This window comes from Canis lupus, chromosome 15 (assembly GCF_011100685.1).
Source record: "Canis lupus familiaris isolate Mischka breed German Shepherd chromosome 15, alternate assembly UU_Cfam_GSD_1.0, whole genome shotgun sequence".
In the NCBI taxonomy this organism is placed as follows: domain Eukaryota; kingdom Metazoa; phylum Chordata; class Mammalia; order Carnivora; family Canidae; genus Canis; species Canis lupus.
Window position 1 is genome coordinate 1,237,577 of NC_049236.1, and position 22,468 is coordinate 1,260,044.

At 44.4% G+C, this 22,468-nt stretch overlaps 1 protein-coding gene across 1 annotated transcript in view; it reads left to right on the top strand.

The window, feature by feature from the left end:
- The first annotated feature begins 241 nt into the window (after positions 1-241).
- HIVEP3 (HIVEP zinc finger 3) overlaps positions 242-22,468 on the top strand; it is a 459,199-nt gene continuing 436,972 nt past the window's right edge. Inside the window, exon 1 of the mRNA XM_038557696.1 lies at positions 242-282. The gene's annotated coding sequence lies outside the window, so the exon portion shown is untranslated. The remainder of the gene's footprint in view (positions 283-22,468) is intronic.

Consider the following 22,468-nt stretch of genomic DNA (forward strand, 5'->3'; position numbering starts at 1 on the left):
CCCTCGGGCCAATCGGAAGCGAGCGCCCCCGCCCGCCCGGCTGGTGGACCGAGCCTGACCCCGCGGAGGGCGGAGGGGGCGGGGCCAGCCGCGCGGCCGCGGGGGGCGGGGCCCGGGGCCCGGGGGCGGGGCCTGGGGCTGTCAGTCCCGCGCCCGCCGCCGCCGCCGCCGCCGCCGCCGCCGTTCCGTACCCGCCGTGGCCCGGTGGCCGCCCGCGCTGCCGCCCGCCGCCCGCCGCCCCGGCATCCCGAGCCGCGTCCCGCCGTGCCGGCCCGGGCGCAGGTAAGGCCGGCCGCCTGCCGAGCCCCGGCGCCCCCTCCTCCGCTCGCTCCGCCGCGCGGGCGCCCCCTCCGGGCCGTGTCAGCGCCGCGGCTCCCCGCCGGCCGGGGGCGGTCCCGGGGGGCGGTCCGACGCCCCCCCCGCGGCCCGGGCTGCGCGCTGCAGCGGGTGCCGGGGCCGCGCTCCGCAGCCGGGCGTGGGGCGGGGGCGGGGGCGGGGCCGTGCGCGCCCCCCGGCCGGTTACACAATCGCAGGGGCGGCGGGCGGGGGTCCCCACCTGTCCCCGCGACGCGCCCGCGGGGACCCGCAAAGTTTCACTCTGTGGCCGGCGCCCGTGCACATCCCCCGGGGCTGCGCGGAGACCGAGGCCGGGCCGCGAGGATGCGCCCGGCGCGCGGCGTCGCCTTTCCCGGGGCGGCTCCGGCCCAGGTCGCCCTCCCCGAAGTCCTGCCGGGAGCCCGGCCCCGGGGCTGCAGCGGCCCGGGCGGCTCAGCCTCCCCTCCCGCTCGGCGCTGCTCCCGTTCCTAATTTAGCATTGACATTCAGACCAGGTAGGCGAACGGCCTTAGCGTTTCCCCGACAGTTGATACCTGGCCAGGTGCTTTGCAAAACAGATCCTGAAGCGCGTGGCTAATGCCTCGGGTCTAGCAACTCTGCAAGAGCCCCCCCCCCCCCCCCCCCCCCCCCCCCCCCCCGAGAGCTTGAGGCTGCTTGCAGGGGGATGCTCTGGGCCGAGGTGCAGGCGGGAGAGCTGCTCAGGTCCTCTGGTGGCCCGGGAAGGGGTCGCTTTCCTGTGCTTCTCGCTCACGCCGTGTGTTGAGGGTCCCCGATCGTCTTCACGCAGGCAGAGGAGGTTTCAGAAGTGTTGCCGAGGCAGTGGCTCAGGGAAAACCAACCAACCTGAGACTCAGGCAAGTTTGGATACTTGTCTGCTTCACCAGGTGACCCCTCCTGTGCAGGGAACCTTGGCTCTTCCTGTCCCGTCCCCATCTTCCCCGTATAGGACTGTGTCCACCGGGGTTGGCAAGGCGGCTCCTCCTCTAGTCCCTAGACCTCTTGCTACCTGTGGTTTCCACACCTGCCTGGAGACATCCTCCACGAGTGGGCTTAAGAATTAGCACTTTTATCTGCCCATTAAGCAATACAGCCCGAAACTTCTGTAATGAGGCACTGTCCTAGCGTTGAATCTTTAATAATGTCTAATTCATGTTAATAGTGTTCCTACAATGATCATTCTATTAGCATGCCAGTTCTGCAACACCAGTACGTTTAGTATAGAAGCAGCAAGGCACTAGAAATATTATCACGGCAAAAACAGTTCTCCAACAGATTTGCAGCCCACTTTACTTGGATAATGACTGTTAAAGGCTGTTAAGGTTTTTTTTTTTTTTTTTTTTTTTTTAATTCTTCGGTGCAGTAGGTGTTACTGATCTCTGAGGTCATTCCTCCCTGGAGTAGTCACTGGGTTGCAGTCACTGGGTCACTTAGATATTTTTTCGAGTTGTATCATCTGAGTTTCTTCCCCATGCTGATTTCTTTTGGGACAAGGTATGGAGCTAACAAGATGTGGTTTTGATTTGCCGGCCTACATTTTAAGAAGGGTGACATTTATTGTGTTTCGGGGCTTCTGTGAGAGCTGTTGATGCTGATTTTATGAGCACACGTACCAGACACTGTTTTGGGTGCTTTCCCGTTCTCACAGTGACCTTGTAAGGGAAGTACTGTCATGACCTCATGTTTCAGATGCTGAAATTGAGGTCCCGTTGATGGACTCAGGTGGCACAGTGGGGTAGATGACAGCTGGAGTCTAACCTAGACAGCCTGAGTTCAGAGTCCAAGTACTTAACCAACCACTGTGCTATCCTGCCTCCGTAGATTATTCTTTCAACAGGTATTTATTTCTGCCTTCTGTCTGTAGGACATTGCATTCTGTAGCGTGGGTGAAGAGTGCTTTATGGCGCAGCAGCAGACACTGGGTTACGGGTTCTTGTGGTCTTTTTTATTTTTATTTTTATTTATTTTTATTTTTTTGTCTTCTTATTTTTTTTTTTTCTTGTTGTGGTCTTAACTCTGCTGCAGCTCATGTGTGATTTCCAGCAGGATGCACACTCTCCTGCTTTGTATTCCCTCATTGGTGGAACAGCAGCAGTCGAAGCAGATGAACTAACTAGACTTAACCTCATGGGGTGCTGGAGAGATGAGTGAGTGCACGTCAGAATTAAATGTCCTCCTCCCTAAGGCACTGTGTAAGATCAAGTTTCAAACTAGTGTTGTGTGTGTGTGTGTGTGTGTGTGTGTGTGTGTGTGTGATGGGGAAGGAACAGGGGCATACCCAGCACTCTGGGCTGCTAGGGGCTATTATGGGAGTGTAATGGTTGAGAGATTTCATCTTAAATACTCCTCTATTATTTTATTCTGTTGCCACCAGCATCATTCCTTTTGTAATGAGGAGAATGAAAGCCGACCAGGAAAGAAGTCATCCTGTAGAAGTGAGGTAACCAGGTCCCGTCCTGTGTGAGGGGCATTTGTGGGGGACAGTGTGGCATTACTTTGCAGGAGGCTTGGGGTCCGATGATGGGAGGCTCTGAGTGGTGGACCCAGGAGTTCTCAGAATCACAAGAAGTCAGGATTGAAAGGGAACTTTAGGGTCATTGAGTTTGACACCCTCCTCCCTCCTCTCTTTTCCCCTTCCATCTGCCCATAAATCCAGTGGGTAAATCCCTCCCACTCAGTGCTCATCCTGCTCCTACTCGGACACCTTGTGGGTCAGACATTGGATGGGCTTCACAAATCTGTGCACCAAAGAAGTTGGAATTGTATCCAGTGACAGGGAATGGGAACCCACAGAAGGATTCTGGGCCCTTCTGGCTTGTGCTCTTGATGGATCATCATTGGCATAAAACCTGGATTAGAAGGGAAGTGTGAAACCAGGGAGATAGGTAGGAAGCCTTGGTCAGAATCTAGGATTGGGGTGGTCCAGACTGAGACAGGCAGTGACTTTGGGGTAACAGAGGGAGGAATGGACCCCAAAAGACGGAATCCACCCCCTCTCCCTCCCAGTGCTTGACTGTCCACAAGCGTCAGAGGGGGAGAACAAGTCAGTGTCTCCCTGGGGTGGGGTGGGGTGGGGGCATTGGAGAACCCCCGAATGGAGCTGGGGAGTGTGATGGGGTGGGCAGGGGAGACAGCTACCTTTGTTCCCCAAAGCTGGATAATAGACTGGGGCTTAATGGGAAGGCCCCTGTAGACTGGAAACAGATTTTCTTTCTTCTCTAGAAGGGAGTGTCCCATTTAAATACAGTGGGAAACTCCCTCTGCCTAATGAAGAAATGTAACAGTATTTCCCTGTGGGGGTTGGAGTCCCTGTGGGAGTTGCAGACTCCTTGGGCTCCGCCAGTGGTGTCTGGTGCTTCTTGGTCACGGTGGGAATCAGGTGTTATCTGGAGTTGTACCTGACCTGTTGGTGATGCTGTCTTTGTCATTTCGTTAGGAAACCTTCTTTGGGGGGATTCTGTTTTCCCATGACACCTGTAAAATAAGTGCTGGAGAGCCAGCCCACCTTGGGGAGTGCTCAGGGTCATTAGAAATTTTTCCTTCTAAGGCAGATGATGGGGCACTTCAGAGGAGGCCTGGGTGAAATGATTACCACATTGACAGGCAAACAGAATAATTTGGAGGAACCAAGATTTACGCAGGAAACCACAAAGACAGGAAAAGTAGTCAGGAGTATTATAAGTTGAATTTTCTCTTGTTAATTTATGTGTTTCCGGCTTAGGATGCAGCATGTCTTGAATATTCATATTTACCAATTTATATGTTGACATATATTATCTAATAGTGCCTGTGGAAATAAATTGTATAACCTCAATTTTTTTTTCCCAGGACAATAATTGGTCTTGGGTTTTCAATATCTTTTAAACCTGTGATTCTCAAACAGGGGCAGTTTTGCTCCCTAGGGAACGTGGGGGCAATGTCTGGGACATTCTGGGTTGTCACAACTGGGGTATGAGCTCCTGGCATTTAGTGGGTGGGGGCTAGGGATGCTGCTGAGCATCCTACAGTGCACAGGATGCCCCCCCCCCCCAGACCGGGAATTAGTAACCCCAAATGCCAATCTCAACAGTGTTGAGATTGACAAAATCCACTTTAGATCATAAAAACAATTTCTTATGAGGAGCAAGTTGAAGTTACAGGAAAAGAAGAAGAAGAAAGAGAAGGAGAAGGGAGAAAGAAAGGAGAAAGGAAGGAGAAAGGAGAAGAAGGAGGTTATACGAAGTGTTCCTTGACTTCCTGAAAGTGATAATGGTACCCTGGCTTCTGGCCCCCAGGAAGGAGAATCAGCTAAACGAGCTGCTGGAACACAGGCATTTGTCTGCCACCCAGGAGCTATTTCAATAGCTAGATTGCTCAACACACTAGTTTGGAACAGGAAGTAGAGGCCCTTGTAGTGGGATGAGGCTGTAGGGGTGATTTCTGGAGGCAGAAGGTTTGCAGGCCAAGAAGGGAAGCTGGGTCGTGCCAGAATCATTTTGAAAAGTTCTAGGGAGTTTTTCAAAGGTGATTTTGTTGAGGACAGCGAGTGTGATGTGTGGTGCTTTAGAAGTTGCTGTCTCTGCCCTGGGAGTGCATGAACCCTCCGGCCTGTGGATCTGAGAGGCTGAGGACTTCCCAGATTTTTCTGTGTTCAAACACAGGGTGGAGAGCAAAGGACACTTGGTTTTGTTTTCAGGTTGTAACTAGTGTCCTCTCGCCACACCCCTTTAACAACTTGTTTATTATGGTACATTTTAAACATAGATGCAAATAGAGAAAAGAGGACCCCTGTTCACCCGATGCCCAGCTTCAAGGATTGTCAGCCCCTGGCAGAGCTTCAATTTTATTCCACCCGTCTTAGACTCCTGACCCCCCCACCTTTTTTTTTTTTTTTTTTTTTTATTTAATCTAGAAAATGGCTTATGTAATTCCTGATCACCTGCCTCCTAGGAGAGGCTTGGCAGTGAAGGAGGGAAGTGATTTTCCGGTGCTTGGGTCTTCCTGGAGCACAGTGGATCCTGGACATGTAGGATTCTGAGAGCCCTAGGACCTAGGAATAGGCCTGGGTGTATCTGGGGTGGAAGAGCTCAGCGCCTCTTGGCGGGAGAGTACAGGCGATTAGGGACAAGTTTCTTTTTAAGCCTCATGGGTGGACAAGCCTGCTTTGAGTCTCTGCTGGTAGAAATGTTTCTGGATTTCGCAGTTGAGGCTCCCCTTGGTTCCTGGAGGGCACTTCCTCATAGGATGACCCCTTCTTTCATGACTCACTTGCTGGGTGCTGTGTGGTATGAAGTCAAGTGTTCTGTGTGGGCATCTGGTTCTGGCCTGGGGCAGGGGTGGTCTTCACTGCCTGCCCCCTCCCTGGAAAGCACAGGGCAGGGTAGGGGTGGGAGAAGGAGGCAGGATTGCCAGTGGTTGCAGATCCTTGTTTGCAGTGGCTGCTTCCCCGTGTTTGTTGGTAGATGGAGGGCTGTCCCAGTGTAGTCACTGGCAGTCCACACCAGATGGGGATGGCATTAAGGTTTACCCTTTGCAAACACGGCTTTCTTTTCTAAGTTGTGTCTCCCAGAGCTATAGAATTAAAGTTTTGATTTTTTAATTAAAAAAAATCTTTTTAGGCCGTTGGAGAAGTGGCATGTGTTTACTTGACTTGGGTGTTGTGTTGAAATATGCATACAAAGAATGACTTTAAAAGTTGAGAGAGTTCTTGGATAATCAGATAATTGATGTCTACGAATTTTAATTAGTGCTGGCTTCTGTAAATGTAGATGCTCTGGACGAGGTTCACAAGCAGCTACTTTAGTGTGAGCTTCTGGAGTCCTGAAGGGCTGTATTTCCCATCCTTATTTGCCTTGCTAAATACATTTTTTTTTTATTCCACATAGAAGTTTAGGTGGCATCAGCTTATTATGAATATCCTGTACCTGCAGTTGTGGATTTTCCCCACCTTTCTGTGGGGAAAGCAGCTCCTAATCTGTTACCAGGGGTCATTTACTCTGTGCCTCTGTTAGGTTGCAGGCACTTTGCTTACATTAACTCTGTTCCTTAGGACCCTGCCACGTGGGACTTAGTATTCCCACTTTGCAGAGGAAGAAACTGAGGCCTAGACAAGGTTAAGGAATGTCAGGAGGTAGCCCCGGCTTTGAATCCAGGTTTGCTTGATTCTGAAGCCGAGTGGTTTCCACTAGACCCTGTCTCTCCCAGTGAGAAGTTGGTGGGAGTTTGTAGGAGCGTTGGTGGAGAGGCCGGGGCAGGTGCTGTGAAGGGGGCTGAGAGGCCTGGTTACTCCAGCTAATGAAATCCTCACTCTGAATCCCCCTGGGAAACATTGCTTTTGAGTGTGATAAATTACTTGTGTCCTATTTTTGAGCTGACTGTATAAAACAGAATCACACACTGGTAGCCCTGAGCCAGATTTGGTCAGCAGATGTGTTTTATTTGGTCTGCACAGTGTTTTATTTTTTAAAAACTGGATTAATTGTCATCATTTAGAAAGTAGTAGATTTCACACTGAGATTCCCCAATTTCTTGGCTTCTCGGGAACCCTCAGAAGACGGGGCACCACCAGGCCTGCATTCCTCCCTGGCAATAGTCAGGAACAGCGGCTGCTCCCAGCTTGCCGTCTTGCCACCCTGCCCTCTTCACTCATTTGTGTTGCTCGCCAGGACTCGGAGGGCATTTGAGTTAGAGGCACCCTTATGGAAGTTAGGCACATGTTCTCTGCTGGTGGCAGGGATGCTTTAGTGGAGGCTTGTTCTGTATGTAAATTAATGATCCCCAGCAATTTTTCCGCTTTGCAGGGTGCCTAGAGAGGGTGGCTCTACTTGGCATGTGAACAGACACATCCACCCTCTCCTTCTGCCCCCCAGCAATGGCTAATTGGATTCTGGATGGGTTCTTGGACTAAGGGGGACCAATTAGATATCTGGGATTTGGACACTGAATCGGTTGAGCTGAGGATCCTCAGGCAGGAAGGACTTCTAGATTCGGGCTGACAGCAGTGACAGCAGAAAGATAGATGAGTGAGCAAAGAAGCTGGATGGCAGGCAGGTGAGAGAGCGCCTGGCAGCAGAGAGGGCGGCGGAGTTGCCTGGTCTCTACTTTCCCTATCCTTCCTGCAGTGGGTTCCTCTGTAGCCACTGCATTCACTCAGTGGTATTTATTGAGTGTTTGCTATAGGGCCAGGCACCATTCTAGATTCTTGTGATAGATCAGTGAATAAAACCAGACAATGGCCTTGTTCTCATAGAGCTTATATTTGGGTGTGGGGAAAAAACAACTCCGAACAAAAAAGGAAGTAACGTAAAGTATATAAGGTGGTGATAAGTGCAAGGAAGAAATATAAACTGAGTAGGGAAACAGAGTGGATGTTGGAGGTAATGCTGTTATGGTAGAGAGGGTGTTCAAGGAAGACCTCTTGATGCAGTGATATTTGAGCAGAGATGTGAATGAGGAGAGGTGTAAGCCATGAGGAGACCCAGGGGTGCTGCGTTCCCTGCGGAGCGTTCAACAAGTACAAAGGCCCTGAGGTAGGAGTATGCTTGACTTATTTGAAGAATAGCAAGGAGGGTATATTGTGGCTGGAATGCAATGAATACTGGGAGAGAATGTAGGGCCTCATATCTCTATTAAAGACTGATTTTATTCTACTGAGATAGGAAGCCATTGGAAGATTTTTTTTTTTTCTTTTTTTTTTTTTTTTCCATTGGAAGATTTTTGAGCACAGGTGGCATGATCTGGCTTCTGTTTTGAAAAATGTAAATACTGTATAGACAATAGACAGTAAGGCAGCTAAGGTGAATCCAGGACAACTAATTAGGAGGCAGTGCGATAGTCCAGATAAAATACAATGGTGGTTTCGACTTGGGTGGAGGTGGAGGTGGTGAGAAGTGGACAAGTTCTGAATATATTTTGAAGGTAGAATTGACCGGACTCGAGGACATATTTGGTATTAGATGTGAGAGAAAGAGAGGAGTCAAGATGAGTCCAACCTTTGAATAAAAACATTGCTGTGTTAGTTGGCATTTCCCCTTCTTTTCCTGAAAAACATTCAAAAGCAACAAAGGAAGGTGAAAAAATAATAATGAAAACCTTGCAAACTATTCTACTTTTGGCAAAATTAGGAGAGAAATTTAATTCATAGGCTTCAAAATGTGTGTGAAGAATATCCTGAATTGATGAGGTCAGGTGGCAGCCATGTGGGAGGAAATGAAGAGAGGCAGCATGGAGATGGTGAGAGAGCCCTGTAGCTACAGATCTCAGAAAGTTCTAGAAAATCATGCTCTTTAAGGTAAAAAGTGCAACCTGATGTGAAAAAGCTATATCCCTTGCTTGTAGCAACTGTTGGGAACTGGGTGTAGCTGAAGGAATATACCTTCCTAGTTTGGGTCAAAGAAGCCAAAGAAATGGGGTTACCTGGAGAACCACACCTGTGAGCTACCATGTTTATGGGGACTGTTCTGTCTCTGTGGGAGGCAGGGAGGAAGACAGCCTTTGGATTGCAAAAAAATAGCTCATTTGAAAGAGTATCGTGGTCGTCCTCCCCTCCCCTGGCTAGAGGAACCTCATGCAAATACTGTAACTGCCAAGGAAAACTAACTCCTTCAATGGTAACAAAGAAGGAAATGGTAGCCTTTTTTTTTTTTTTCTTCTGATAATGGTAGGCAGGGTTATGTGGACCAAAGTTCCCGCTGAAAACTATTAAAATATTTGGGTATATTTTTTAAATTAGAAAAAATTAAATTTCCTTAAAAGCACTAAAGAACTGAGAAGAGAAAAAGGGGCAATCAAGTGGAAATCTATGGTCTGATGGGAACCGAGAGGGATGTGCAGGTCACTAGAAGGCTTCAGTCGCTTTTGCCCTGAGAATGTTTGTTGATTCTAATAAAATAGGGCTTTGGTTTTGGCAGCCTCGCAGGGCAAGGAGGTTAGAAGTCAAAGTCTGTAGCTTGCCCAAGGTGGAGAGTCTCATAGGAGACTATTTCCATATAAAGCTGGAACTACTCAGGGTAAAGGTGAACCAGAAGTAAAACCATCTCTAAGTGGTTTTACTTAGAGATAGTAGAGGTTTCCCAAGACAAAAAGAAGAGCAAGACAAAAAGGAAGAGGTGGGTTGTGATCACTGGCCAGCCTTTGCATAGATTTTGAGGACTGTTTTTTTTTACCACCTTGATTTTACAGAACTGCAGCCATGAATTTGGTTTGAGGTGGTTCCAGATTGCTATTGTGACCCTCCTCTTGTTGTGGGACCCCCGCCTTGTCATTATTACATGAAACCAACTACAAAGCCACCATGTTGGAAAGCATAGCAGAGAAACTGCATCCAAGTGACACTATTAGAGCCATCCCCGGTTTTTCTTTCATGGCCTAAGCTTATTGGAGTTGGATTGTTTGTTGGAATTGAAGGACTCAAAACTGATACAAGGATTGACAGAAAGATCAGGAAAGAAGAGTATTAAATTCAGAAACACACACATATGGAGATTTCACCTCATTGGATTGGATGCTCCTCAGTCATCTTTGCTGCGGATTCTCTCTTCCCAGTTTTTTTTTTTTTTTTTTTTTTTTTTTTATCTTTCCAGTTTTTAAAGTTGGGAGTATTGCAGGCTCAGGCCTTGGACTCTTCTCCATTCTTAGATGAATTTATCCTGTTTTATGGTATCAAATATCTATTTGTACATGACTCCTAAATTTATATCTCCGGTTTTCATCATTCTTCTGAAGTTTAGACCCATGTATTCATTTGCCCACTTTGATTCTATACTGGAGCATTTGACAAGATCTGAAACTTAACATGTCTTATACCAAAGTCCTGATTTTGAACTCCCTACTCCGAACCTTTTCCTTTATTCTCAGGCTTGTAGAAGGGCACCGCCATCTACCCAGTTGTTCAGACCCCAAACCTTGAAGTTATCCTTGAATCTTCTCTTTCCTATGACTCCCACATTTAGGCCAATAGGAAGTCCTGTCGCCTCTGCCTTCAAAACATGGACTGCATCTGAGCACTTAGCCTGGCCTCAGCTGTTCCCACCATCATCCAAGTCATGACCATCCTTTGCTTGGATTATTACAATAGCCTCCCTCATTCTATTCTACACACATGGTTAGAGGAGTCTTTTTAGAAAATTTAATAAAATTACATTTTATACATAAAGTATATTTATATAAAATTTTATAAATTTTATATAAATTTTTTCCCTCTTCCTTTTTTAGAGGGGCAGAAGGGGAGGGAGAGAGATAATCTAAGGCAGGTTCTACACCCAGTGCTGGAGCTCAGTGTGGGGCTGGATCTCACAATCCTGAGGTCATGATCTGGGCTTAAATTAAAAGCTGGATGCTTCACTGATGGAGCCACCTAGGCGCCCCTAGAGAAGTCTTTTAAAACATAAAAGATATCACGTTACATGCCTGCTTAAAACCAGTGTTTTCTCATTACATTTAGAATACCCCAAATCATTATCAGAGTCTATAGGACTGTGTACAATCTGGCTCCTACCTAGGTTTCTAAATTTATCTTATGCTTCTTTCTCTCTCACTTACTCTGCTACGGTTACACTGGCCTCTTTGCTCTTTCTGGACCTTCCCAAGTACATTACTACCATAGGGCCTTTGCCGTTCTTCCTTCTGATCTTGTTATGGCTCATTCCATCATGTCATTCAGGTCTATGACAGATATAACCTCTTCAAAGAGACCTCCTCTGATTCTTGCATGTAAATAGTCCTTGCCTTCCCCCTCCTCACAACCTTATCCTGCTCTGTTCCTCAGAATACTTGTCATGATCTTGTTTGTTGTCTGTTTTCTTCACTAAGTTTAAACTTTGTATAGTAGGAATGTTGTCTTATTTAATGCTTATTCCCAGCACTGGAATAATGTCTGGGTCATGATTTGAGCTGATACATATTTTTGAATGGCTTATTAAATGAAATTCATGAATGATAGAGGTGGCATATCATAGTTTCTAAGAGACATATTATTTAACAAGTGGTTTTGAGAAAGTGATTAGGCATTTAAAGATAAAATAGATTGTTATTACTATTTTCTTAAGTAGGCTCCATGCCCAACATGGGGCTTGAACTCATGACCTTGAGATCGAGAGATGCATGCTCTACCAACTGAGCCAGACAGACACCCCTGAAATAGATTATTAATAAGGGGATGTTATGAACAATTTTATGTGAACATATTTGACAATTTAGATGAAAAAACAAATTTCTTTAAAGCCTGACATATCAAAACCAACACAAGAAGAAATTGAAAATCTGAATGGAACTAGATCTATTAAAGAATTGAATTCGTTATTAAAGACATTACTACCAACCAACCAACCAACCAAAGAGGCTCTGTAGGTCTATATGGTCTCTCTGGTAAAGTCTTCCCAATGTTTAAATGAAGTAATAACACCAATCTTACACATTTCCCCAGAGAATAGAAAAAAAGTGTAACATGTGCTCACTCATTCTTAAGAAAAATCTTTGTATCAAAACCTGATGAAGACATCACAAGAAAAGGAAATTAAAGACTGAACCCTCTCATGGACATTGATACAGAAATCCTAAACAAAATATAATCAAAATGAATTCAATAATGTATAAAAAGGATAATATGCCATAACCAATGGGACAGGTTTCAGGAATTTACAAGTAGTTTAATATTTGAAAATGAGGATAATTCACAATAACAGAATAAGGAGAAAATACATACAGTAATCTCAATAAATGCGGAAAAAGATTAGATAAAATTCAGCATTGATTCATGATAAAAAGAATAAGTCTTAGCAAGGGAAATTCTTTATCTGATAATGAGTGCCTACAAATAACTTAAACATCATACTTAATGGTGGAATGTTGAAAGCCTTCTTTCTCTCTGGGATGTCTGCTAGCATGACTTCTATTTATTATTGCATTAGAACCGCTAGCCGTGGCAGCAAGGGCAGAGAAAGTAATAAAATTGTCACAATTAGGATGTAACATGATTGTGTATCCAGAAAATCCAAAAGAATCTTTAGATAAACTCTTGGAATTAATAAGAAAATTTAGCAAGGCTGATGGATACAAGATCAACATATAAAAATCAGTTGTATTTCTGTATACTAGTAACGAAGAATAGTAAACAAATTTTAAAAAATGATACCATTTACAATAGCCTCAAAAACACCAAATTTATAGGTATAAATGTAATAGAGATGTACAATATCTCTACACTGAAAATAAGAATATATATTGAGAGAAATTAAATAAGACTTTAGTAGATGGGGAGATATACTATGTTCATAGACTGGATGACTCAATGTGGTAAAGATGTCAGTTCCCCCAAATTTATGTAAACCATTCAAAATTATAAAAGACTTTTAAAGGGACATTATCTGAACTGTGAAATTTGTATGGAAAGGAAAAGAGGCAAAATTAGCTAAGACAATCATGAGGAATAAGAACAAAGCTGAGAGAACTTCCACTACCAGACATCTAGACATTTTTTTTTTTAAGATTTCCTTTATTTACTCATGAGAGGAACACAGAGAGAGAGAGGCAGAGAAACAGGCAGAGGGAGAAGCAGGCTCCATGAAGGGAGCTCGACCTGGGACTCGATCCCAGGACCCCAGGATCAGGCCCTGGACTGAAGGCAGCGCTAAACCGCTGAGCCACCCGGGCTGCCCAAGACATCTAGACTTATTATAAAGCTATAGTAATTAAAGCTGTGGTATTTGTGCCAGAATACACAAAGGGCCCAATGGAACATATTAGGAAATTTAGGAAGAGATCCTTATATGATCACCTGATTTGCAACAAAGGTAATCCTGAAATGTAGAAGAGAGTGTCTTTTCAATAAATGGTGCTGGTTCAATTTAATGTCCATATGGAAAAAGTGAATCTTGATCTCTTCTTCAAACCATTCACAAAATTAATTCCAGCTGCATTGTAGATCTAACTATGACAGGTAAGACAATAAAGGTCTTAGGAGGAAACATAAGAGAATATCTGTGTAACCTTGGGATAGCAAACATCTTTTAAAGAAGACACAAAAGCACTAACTATAGAGGGAAATATTGATAAACTAGATTAGATTGAAATAAAAAATTAATGATCAGGGGCAGCCCGGGTGCCGCCTTCGGCCCGGGGTGTGATCCTGGAGTTCCGGGATCGAGTCCCACATCGGGCTCCCTGCACGGAGCCTGCTTCTCCCTCTGCCTGTGTCTCTGCCTCTCTGTGTGTGTGTCTCTCATGAATAAATAAATAAAATCTTAAAAAAAACCCACACTTCAACACCCGTAAAACAATCAATGTGATTCATCATATCAGCAAGAGAAAAACCAAGAACCATATGATCCTCTCATTGGATGCAGAGAAAGCATTTGACAAAATACAGCATCCATTCCTGATCAAAACTCTTCAGAGTGTAGGGATAGAGGGAACATTCCTCGACATCTTAAAAGCTATCTATGAAAAGCCCACAGCAAATATCATTCTCAATGGGGAAGCACTGGGAGCCTTTCCCCTAAGATCAGGAACGAGACAGGGATGTCCACTCTCACCACTGCTGTTCAACATAGTACTGGAAGTCCTAGCCTCAGCAATCAGACAACAAAAAGACATTAAAGGCATTCAAATTGGCAAAGAAGAAGTCAAACTCTCCCTCTTCGCCGATGACATGATACTCTACATAGAAAACCCAAAAGTCTCCACCCCAAGATTGCTAGAACTCATACAGCAATTCGGTAGCGTGGCAGGATACAAAATCAATGCCCAGAAGTCAGTGGCATTTCTATACACTAACAATGAGACTGAAGAAAGAGAAATTAAGGAGTCAATCCCATTTACAATTGCACCCAAAAGCATAAGATACCTAGGAATAAACCTCACCAAAGATGTAAAGGATCTATACCCTCAAAACTATAGAACACTTCTGAAAGAAATTGAGGAAGACACAAAGAGATGGAAAAATATTCCATGCTCATGGATTGGCAGAATTAATATTGTAAAAATGTCAATGTTACCCAGGGCAATATACACGTTTAATGCAATCCCTATCAAAATACCATGGACTTTCTTCAGAGAGTTAGAACAAATTATTTTAAGATTTGTGTGGAATCAGAAAAGACCCCGAATAGCCAGGGGAATTTTAAAAAAGAAAACCATATCTGGGGGCATCACAATGCCAGATTTCAGGTTGTACTACAAAGCTGTGGTCATCAAGACAGTGTGGTACTGGCACAAAAACAGACACATAGATCAGTGGAACAGAATAGAGAATCCAGAAGTGGACCCTGAACTTTATGGGCAACTAATATTCGATAAAGGAGGAAAGACTATCCACTGGAAGAAAGACAGTCTCTTCAATAAATGGTGCTGGGAAAATTGGACATCCACATGCAGAAGAATGAAACTAGACCACTCTCTTTCACCATACACAAAGATAAACTCAAAATGGATGAAAGATCTAAATGTGAGACAAGATTCCATCAAAATCCTAGAGAAGAACACAGGCAACACCCTTTTTGAACTCGGCCATAGTAACTTCTTGCAAGATACATCCACGAAGGCAAAAGAAACAAAAGCAAAAATGAACTATTGGGACTTCATCAAGATAAGAAGCTTTTGCACAGCAAAGGATACAGTCAACAAAACTCAAAGACAACCTACAGAATGGGAGAAGATATTTGCAAATGACATATCAGATAAAGGGCTAGTTTCCAAGATCTATAAAGAACTTATTAAACTCAACACCAAAGAAACAAACAATCCAATCATGAAATGGGCAAAAGACATGAACAGAAATCTCACAGAGGAAGACATAGACATGGCCAACATGCATATGAGAAAATGCTCTGCATCACTTGCCATCAGGGAAATACAAATCAAAACTACAATGAGATACCACCTCACACCAGTGAGAATGGGGAAAATTAACAAGGCAGGAAACAACAAATGTTGGAGAGGATGCGGAGAAAAGGGAACCCTCTTACACTGTTGGTGGGAATGTGAACTGGTGCAGCCACTCTGGAAAACTGTGTGGAGGTTCCTCAAACAGTTAAAAATATACCTGCCCTACGACCCAGCAATTGCACTGTTGGGGATTTACCCCAAAGATACAAATGCAATGAAACGCCGGGACACCTGCACCCCGATGTTTCTAGCAGCAATGGCCACGATAGCCAAACTGTGGAAGGAGCCTCGGTGTCCAACGAAAGATGAATGGATAAAGAAGATGTGGTTTATGTATACAATGGAATATTACTCAGCTATTAGAAATGACAAATACCCACCATTTGCTTCAACGTGGATGGAACTGGAGGGTATTATGCTGAGTGAAGTAAGTCAGTCGGAGAAGGACAAACATTATATGTTCTCATTCATTTGGGGAATATAAATAATAGTGAAAGGGAAAATAAGGGAAGGGGGAAGAAATGTGTGGGAAATATCAGAAAGGGAGACAGAACTTAAAGACTGCTAACTCTGGGAAACGAACTAGGGGTGGTAGAAGGGGAGGAGGGCGGGGGGTGGGAGTGAATGGGTGACGGGCACTGGGTGTTATTCTGTATGTTAGTAAATTGAACACCAATAAAAAAAAAAAAACCCACACATAACAAAACAAAACAAAAAAACTTCTGATCATCAAAAGACACTGTGAAGAAAGTGAAAGGGCAATCCATAGGGCAGAAATGTTGTAAAGAACTAAAAACCAGTAAGAGAAAAGCAAGTAGCTCAGTACAAAAATAGATAAAAAAGGACAAAGTAAGTAAACAGCTTGCACAGAGGATTTTCATATGGTCAATTAGTACATTAAAAGGTACTCAACTGGGCAGCCCCAATGGCATAGCGGTTTAGCGCCGCCTTCAGCCCAGGGCGTGATCCTGGAGACCCGGGATGGAGTCCCATGTCAGGCTCCTTGTGTGGAGCCTGCTTCTCCCTCTGCCTGTGTCTCTGCCTCTCTCTCTCTGTCTCTAATAAATAAATAAAACCTTAAAAAAAAAAAAGGTACTCAACTTCATTTGTTCTCAGAGAAATGCAAATTAAAGCCACAATAAGTATCTCTACATATCTATTCGAATGGACAAAATGAAAAAGGTAAAATCAAGTATTGACAAGAACATGAAGAATTTGACTCATATATTATTGGTGGGAGTGTACAACTACTTTGGAAAACTGGTAATATCTACTGAAGCTGAACACACATACCCCATACTCCAAATTACACGCCTCAGTATGTACCCGAGAGATGTGTATATATGGTTATAAACAGTCATTTAAGAATGTTCATGGCACTCCTATTATGTTATTAATAGCCTCAAAGTAGAAATAACCCAAATGTCCAAAGGCAGTAGAATGGATAAATAAATCATAGTGTATTCATACATTCCATTGTATGAATTCTTATTCCTGTGTAAGAATAAGTTATCCATAACTACATACGGAGACATGGATGAATTTTACGAGCATGATGCAGAGATAAAAAGAAACCAGATACCAAAACAGACAGAATTACTTTTTGGTGATATAAATCAAGATAGTGCTTGCCTAGGGGGGGTAATGACTGGAAGGGGAAATTTACGGGGTTTCTTGGATATGGGTTATGTTCAGTTTTCTGCACTGGACGATGTAGCTCAGGGTGTGGCATGCAGGGGTGTGGTGCATGGAACGCATGAAATTTACTTTTGAAAATTCAGCGACCTGGACATTTATGCTCTGTGCACTTCTCTGTATGTATCTTATGCTTCATTAAATTTTTGATTTAAAAAAATTGGATTGGATCCAATTTTAAAGATCCAATATTGGATCTTTACTTCTGTTCTTAAACCCAAGCAAGTTACAGCTAGATTCAATATTTAAATATAAGATGAAAGTTCCACAATTAAATATGGGTCAACATTTTGAAAGTCTTGGTGTACCCTAAATTGTACTGCATAAAACGAAAAATTCATTCAAAAGGCACAATTAAAATTATAATTAAACCAAAGGTAAATGTCAAGCTAAGGGAAATATTTGTAAAATAACATATTATGTCTGCCAGTCATGTCATCAAATATTAAAAACTGGATAATGCCAGGTGTTGCTAAGGTTTTTTAGAAGAGTACTCTCATACCCTGTTGTTGGAACTATTTCTACAGCATTTTTAGAGGTGTTTGGCAATGTCCTTTAAAATTTAAAACATACATCCTATTTGACCTCACAATCAATTTCCAGGAATTTTATCTCAGAAAATATTTGTATAAGTGTGTGAAATTATATATATCAGGATCAAATATTCATTAAAGGAGTTTTTGTGATAAAACTGGAAATATCTTAAGTGTCTATTAATATAGCACTAGTTAAAAGGTATGATAGGTATGATCTATATAATAAAATATTCTATGTCCCATAGAAAGGATGATATTGCTTTGTATCAAGTGAAAAAAATCAGATGGCTAGGAGAGACTGGTGAATAAAAAGAGTAAGTTGATGAGCATTTATTATCTCCTTTAAAGAAATATACATTTTATTGGAAAATATACACCAAACTATTAACCATGGATATTAGGAGAAATACCCTTTCTTGAGGTGTCTGAATTTTTTTTTTTTTACAACAATGGGCATATTACTCTAGCAGGCAGAAAAAGTGTCAAAAATTACACAAAAGCAAAATGAAATTTCTTGCACAGAATGATCCCATATAAGTGAAAATATTCATGGGACATGTGTTAAGTTTGGTAAAAAGTAGACCAGAGTGTCCACACTGGCTGTCTCCTGGGGATGAGATTACTCATGATTTTCATTTTTATATTTCGTTGCATTTTCCAAATTTCCTACAAGTTTGTGTTGCTTTATTAATTGAAAGATAACTAATAAGGACTATGAAATTCTGTCTGTATTTTACCAGCTTCATGACATGGATGAAACCCCTAACGAAGGCATTTTTTCCCATCCTTCTTGCCTATTTCCCTGTATCTGCTGGTTCTTTTCCACAGGCACCCTACCTTTCATTTTTCTACAGAACACAGATACGTTTGCTTTGGAAATAATTGAAACAATATAAGGCATAGAGGGAAAAAGGGGGAAGTTCTTTTCCCTGTTTCACTTCTCTCCCACGGTTCTTTCTTTCTTTTTCTTTCTTTCCTTTTTTTTTTTTTAAAAGATTTTATTTATTTATTCATGAAAGACACACAGAGAGAGGCAGAGACACAGGCAGAGGGAGAAGCAGGCTCCCTGTGGGGAGCCCGACGTGGGACTTGATCCCAGGACTCCCGGGGTCATGACCTCAGCTGAAGGCAAATGCTCAACCACTGGGCCACCCAGGTGCCCCCCCCCCACGATTTTTTTCCTGTACATTTTGCTCAAGTATGTACATCCAGATACAAAGTCTTTTTTTTCAACACAAATGGAATGCTTGCCCAGTACTTCCTATCACATTCTACTGGCTGCTGTTCTTGGACTTTTCATGCGGTTTCACCCCTATGTGCCCAAAGCCCCTTTTGCTCTTTCCTCCAGTCCCTGGGCAAGCAGCAATTACAGCATGTGATCATTTGATGTTTTCACTAAGGGCTTTGGAAGGGGACAGTTCCAAAGGGACAAAGCACAACAGGAAAGCCAACATCACCATAGCTGTGAGGCTGCTGGAGGACGATGGGCAGCATGGCAGGATACCGTTTCCAGTTGCTCACTGGGTTTTCGGCCCTCTGGTTCCATTTACTTATGGCACACCCCCCTGCCTAGGCAGCCAGGGCATTCCACGTTCATTGCCTTGGGGGTGGACAAGTGCCATCGCAGATTCCAGAAATCAATGCCTGGCTTTTGATTTTCCAAAGCCCAGTCCTGAGGGGGGCACCAAAGGGCTCAGTGCATAGACAGTAGATTTAGAAGGATGCCTGCTGAGCAAGAGAAGGCTTTTCTAGCCCCCCTCAATCTCCCTGCCCCTTTCCCAGGGCGGTAATAGTGCCCTTGGAAGGGGAATGGGAGGAGGGCGACAGGACCAGGTCAGTGGCCCCTGACAAGGCTGGCTGCACCTGTGTCTAGGCTGAATCCCCAGGGGCTGTGACCACATAAACCCATAAATCCTCATGAGTCTGGGGATCCAGATATCGGAGGAAGGCTGTGCTCCTGTATTTAGGCAAAGCCCAGGACTATGGTGTGACCCTGCTTCCCAATGCCTGGAGCATCCATGCAGAGGTGGCTTCTTCCTCGGTGGAGGCAGAGAAGCCCCCCACCCCCTACCCCCAGCATTTCCCAGAGTCCTTGAGCAGCAGGGGGCAGGGAACGTGCTCCTGGGAGGTGCAAGGGCCTTGGAGGTTGGCTTAGAGAAGGCTGAGGAGGCCTGTGCTTGGGAGGGCCCTGTGGTCCTCTGAGTGGACCAGTCAGGGATCCAAGGGGAGAGAGGAGGTGTGGGCAGGGGCCAGGGGGGTGGGGGCGGCTTGGGGGACCAGGTGCCCCTCTGCCTCTGGCTCCTTGGCGCTCACTGAGTAAGGCCCAGGAATTTAGATCTAACCCTGTGGAGGTGAGGCTGGGGAGAGACTTGGAATTGGGTGCAATTGCCACATGGAGGGTTTAAGTAAATATTAGCCGATTAGAGAGCAGTGAAGGCGCATGCTTTGCACACCTGAGTTTGAGAACTGAGGATTGTCTCCATTACAATCAGGAAAGGAGGTTCGCTTTTAAAAAATTTTTTTTAAAATTAAAAAAAAATTTTTTTTAAAGGAGGTTCGCTTTTATTTCTTTGCCCTGATTGTGGTGCCGTGGGGCTTGGTGTGACGGCCAGGAGCCCAGGGATTTCCTGAAGTATGATCTGCAGGAGGCATCTCACCTTCCCCCCTGCTTGGCTGCTCAGGGTGGGGCAGGTGGGGGTCGCCACGGGCTCTTGGGGACCAGCAGGTCCGGCAGCCACAGCTGTATGGGAGTATGGCTGTATGGCTGTATGTCCGGCAGCCCTTGCAGCTGTATGGGAGTAGAGTAGGGAAGGATGAAAGCAGCAGAGAGGGACCTTTCTGGACAAGGCTATACAGCGCCCTTAGAGCTGATGCCCAACAATCCAAGAGATGCAAATGAAAACCAACAAGGAACCATGTTTGTTTGTTTGTTTGTTTTAAACATAATCTCTGTGCCCACCATGGGGCTCGAACTCACGGCACAGAGATCAAGAGTTGTGTGCTCTGCTGACTCAGCCAACAGGGCACCCCAAGGAATTGTTTTTCAGCTCATTAAATTTGGGGGTGAGGGGAAGATGCTTGTCACTGACTTGCATTAATTCAAGGGTGGGTTAAGTGATTTTCAGACCTATGTTTATCAGTGGTTCATAGAATTTGGAGTTAGTTCTGGAAACCACCTGGCAACTTTAGCTCCATTGGTGCCCAGAAGCTTTGCTTCAGTGGACATCACAAGACAACAAGCTAGTGGCAAGGAGAGGACAGAATGAGAGGACAGCACTGGGCTGTTTGAGAGGAAGTTTCTTTGGAGCCGCTTGAGGGATTCTGTGAAGCTCAGGATGTAGGTCCTTTCGGTGGCCCAGTTTTATTTGTGCTCTGCTGTCTCCCCATTATTTCAGACTTTGCTGATCTTTGCCACAAATCCTAATCTGCTCATCTGCTCTGTCCCCCTTTCTCTTCCTGCCTTCCTGCTCCTGCTTTGCACACTCTGCTAACCTCTTTGCTCTATGCCATTGGCTGTTGGTTTTTCTTCTTCTCCCTGAACTCTGACCCCACTTGCCCCTGGCCTTTTTCTTTCCTGTGATGTGCACATCCTTGCTCAAGTACGGCTCCATTGTTAACTTTGTGGCATGCCTTTTTCTTTTCACCTCGCGGACTCTCCACCAGCTGGGAAGGAACATGTATCTGCTCTTCAGGAAATGCTGTCCTTTGGGTGGAAAAGGACCGGTTTCCTGGCAGTGCCAGAATGAAGATCTTTCTCTACTGGAAACAAACAAAACCCCTTTATCTGTGGAACTTCCTGTTTCCTCCAGTGAAAGCTGTGCTTCTCAAACATGGGGCGTTATGCCAGGGGCACATGAAATCATAGGACAAACTGGGCACATCTTCCTGGATGTGACTTGGAACTTTGGGGGAAAGTCATTTTGAGTTTTTCTTCCTCATCAAAAATGCTGCCACATATGGGCTGAAGAATAAAATTCACATGGCATTTAAAGATTAAACAGGAGGTATAAAAATTTCATGCTTCTAGTAAGCTGCTTTGGGTTATGTCTTCAGAATTCCTGGGGTGTCTTTCTGCTGCTCTGCTGTACTTCAGTGGAGAATTTTGAGAAGCCTATCAAGCATTCCCTGGAAGTGGCAGATGGCTGCAAGTTTGACCCAGTGAATTTAGCACCTTGGGCTGATTTAATGAAGTTGGAAAAAACTTTGAAATATTCATAGAGATTTCTTTCCTCCCCATCCCTTAAAGTTCCCCAGTCCTCCTACTTATTGCTATTAATTCATTGCCTGAGGAGCATTTGGATTGTTAATAGCAGAAATGTAAAGATAATAAAACAGGGTTTCTATCGAGATTTTACATTCAATCGAGATTGTGTGTGTGTGTGTGTGTGTGTGCATAGCAGAGACCAGCAAGCTTTCTGACTTGTCAAAGTTGGTTAATGAACATCAAATGTAAATCTCTTGGAAGGAATCAATGTACTCTGAGTTGAAGTGTGTTTTCCCCATGATTTGTATGTTGAAAACCCCCAAAACCTGAGAATGTGACCTTGTTTGGAGGTAGGGAGTACAGAGGTAGTCAACTTAAAATGAGGTCTTTAAGATGGGGTCTAGTCCAGTGTGCCTGGCGTCCTTGTAAAAGAGGAGAAGAAAAATGGACACAGCTATGCATAGAGGAAAGGTTACATGATCCATAGTGCAAGAAGAGGGGCCAGGAATAGATCCTCTGCTAAGCCTTCAGAAGGAACTGACCTTGCCAATACCTTGATCTAGAACTTCCGCCTCCAGATGTGTAGGCAATAAATTTCTGGGTTTTTTAAAGTTTACAGCAGCCTTAGTAAACTAATAGACAAAGGATAAGGTTATGCCATAAACCACAGATTGGAAATATCATGTTTCCTTAAATCTAAGATGTTATGAGTTTTAAGGTACACTCCAATTTAAGAGATATCTATGCGTAAGGAAATGTCTATCTTAGAATCAATAAATATGGCAGTGTAGACGAGAAACAAAAGTACCTTGTTCTGCAAACCAACTAAACATGGTATAAA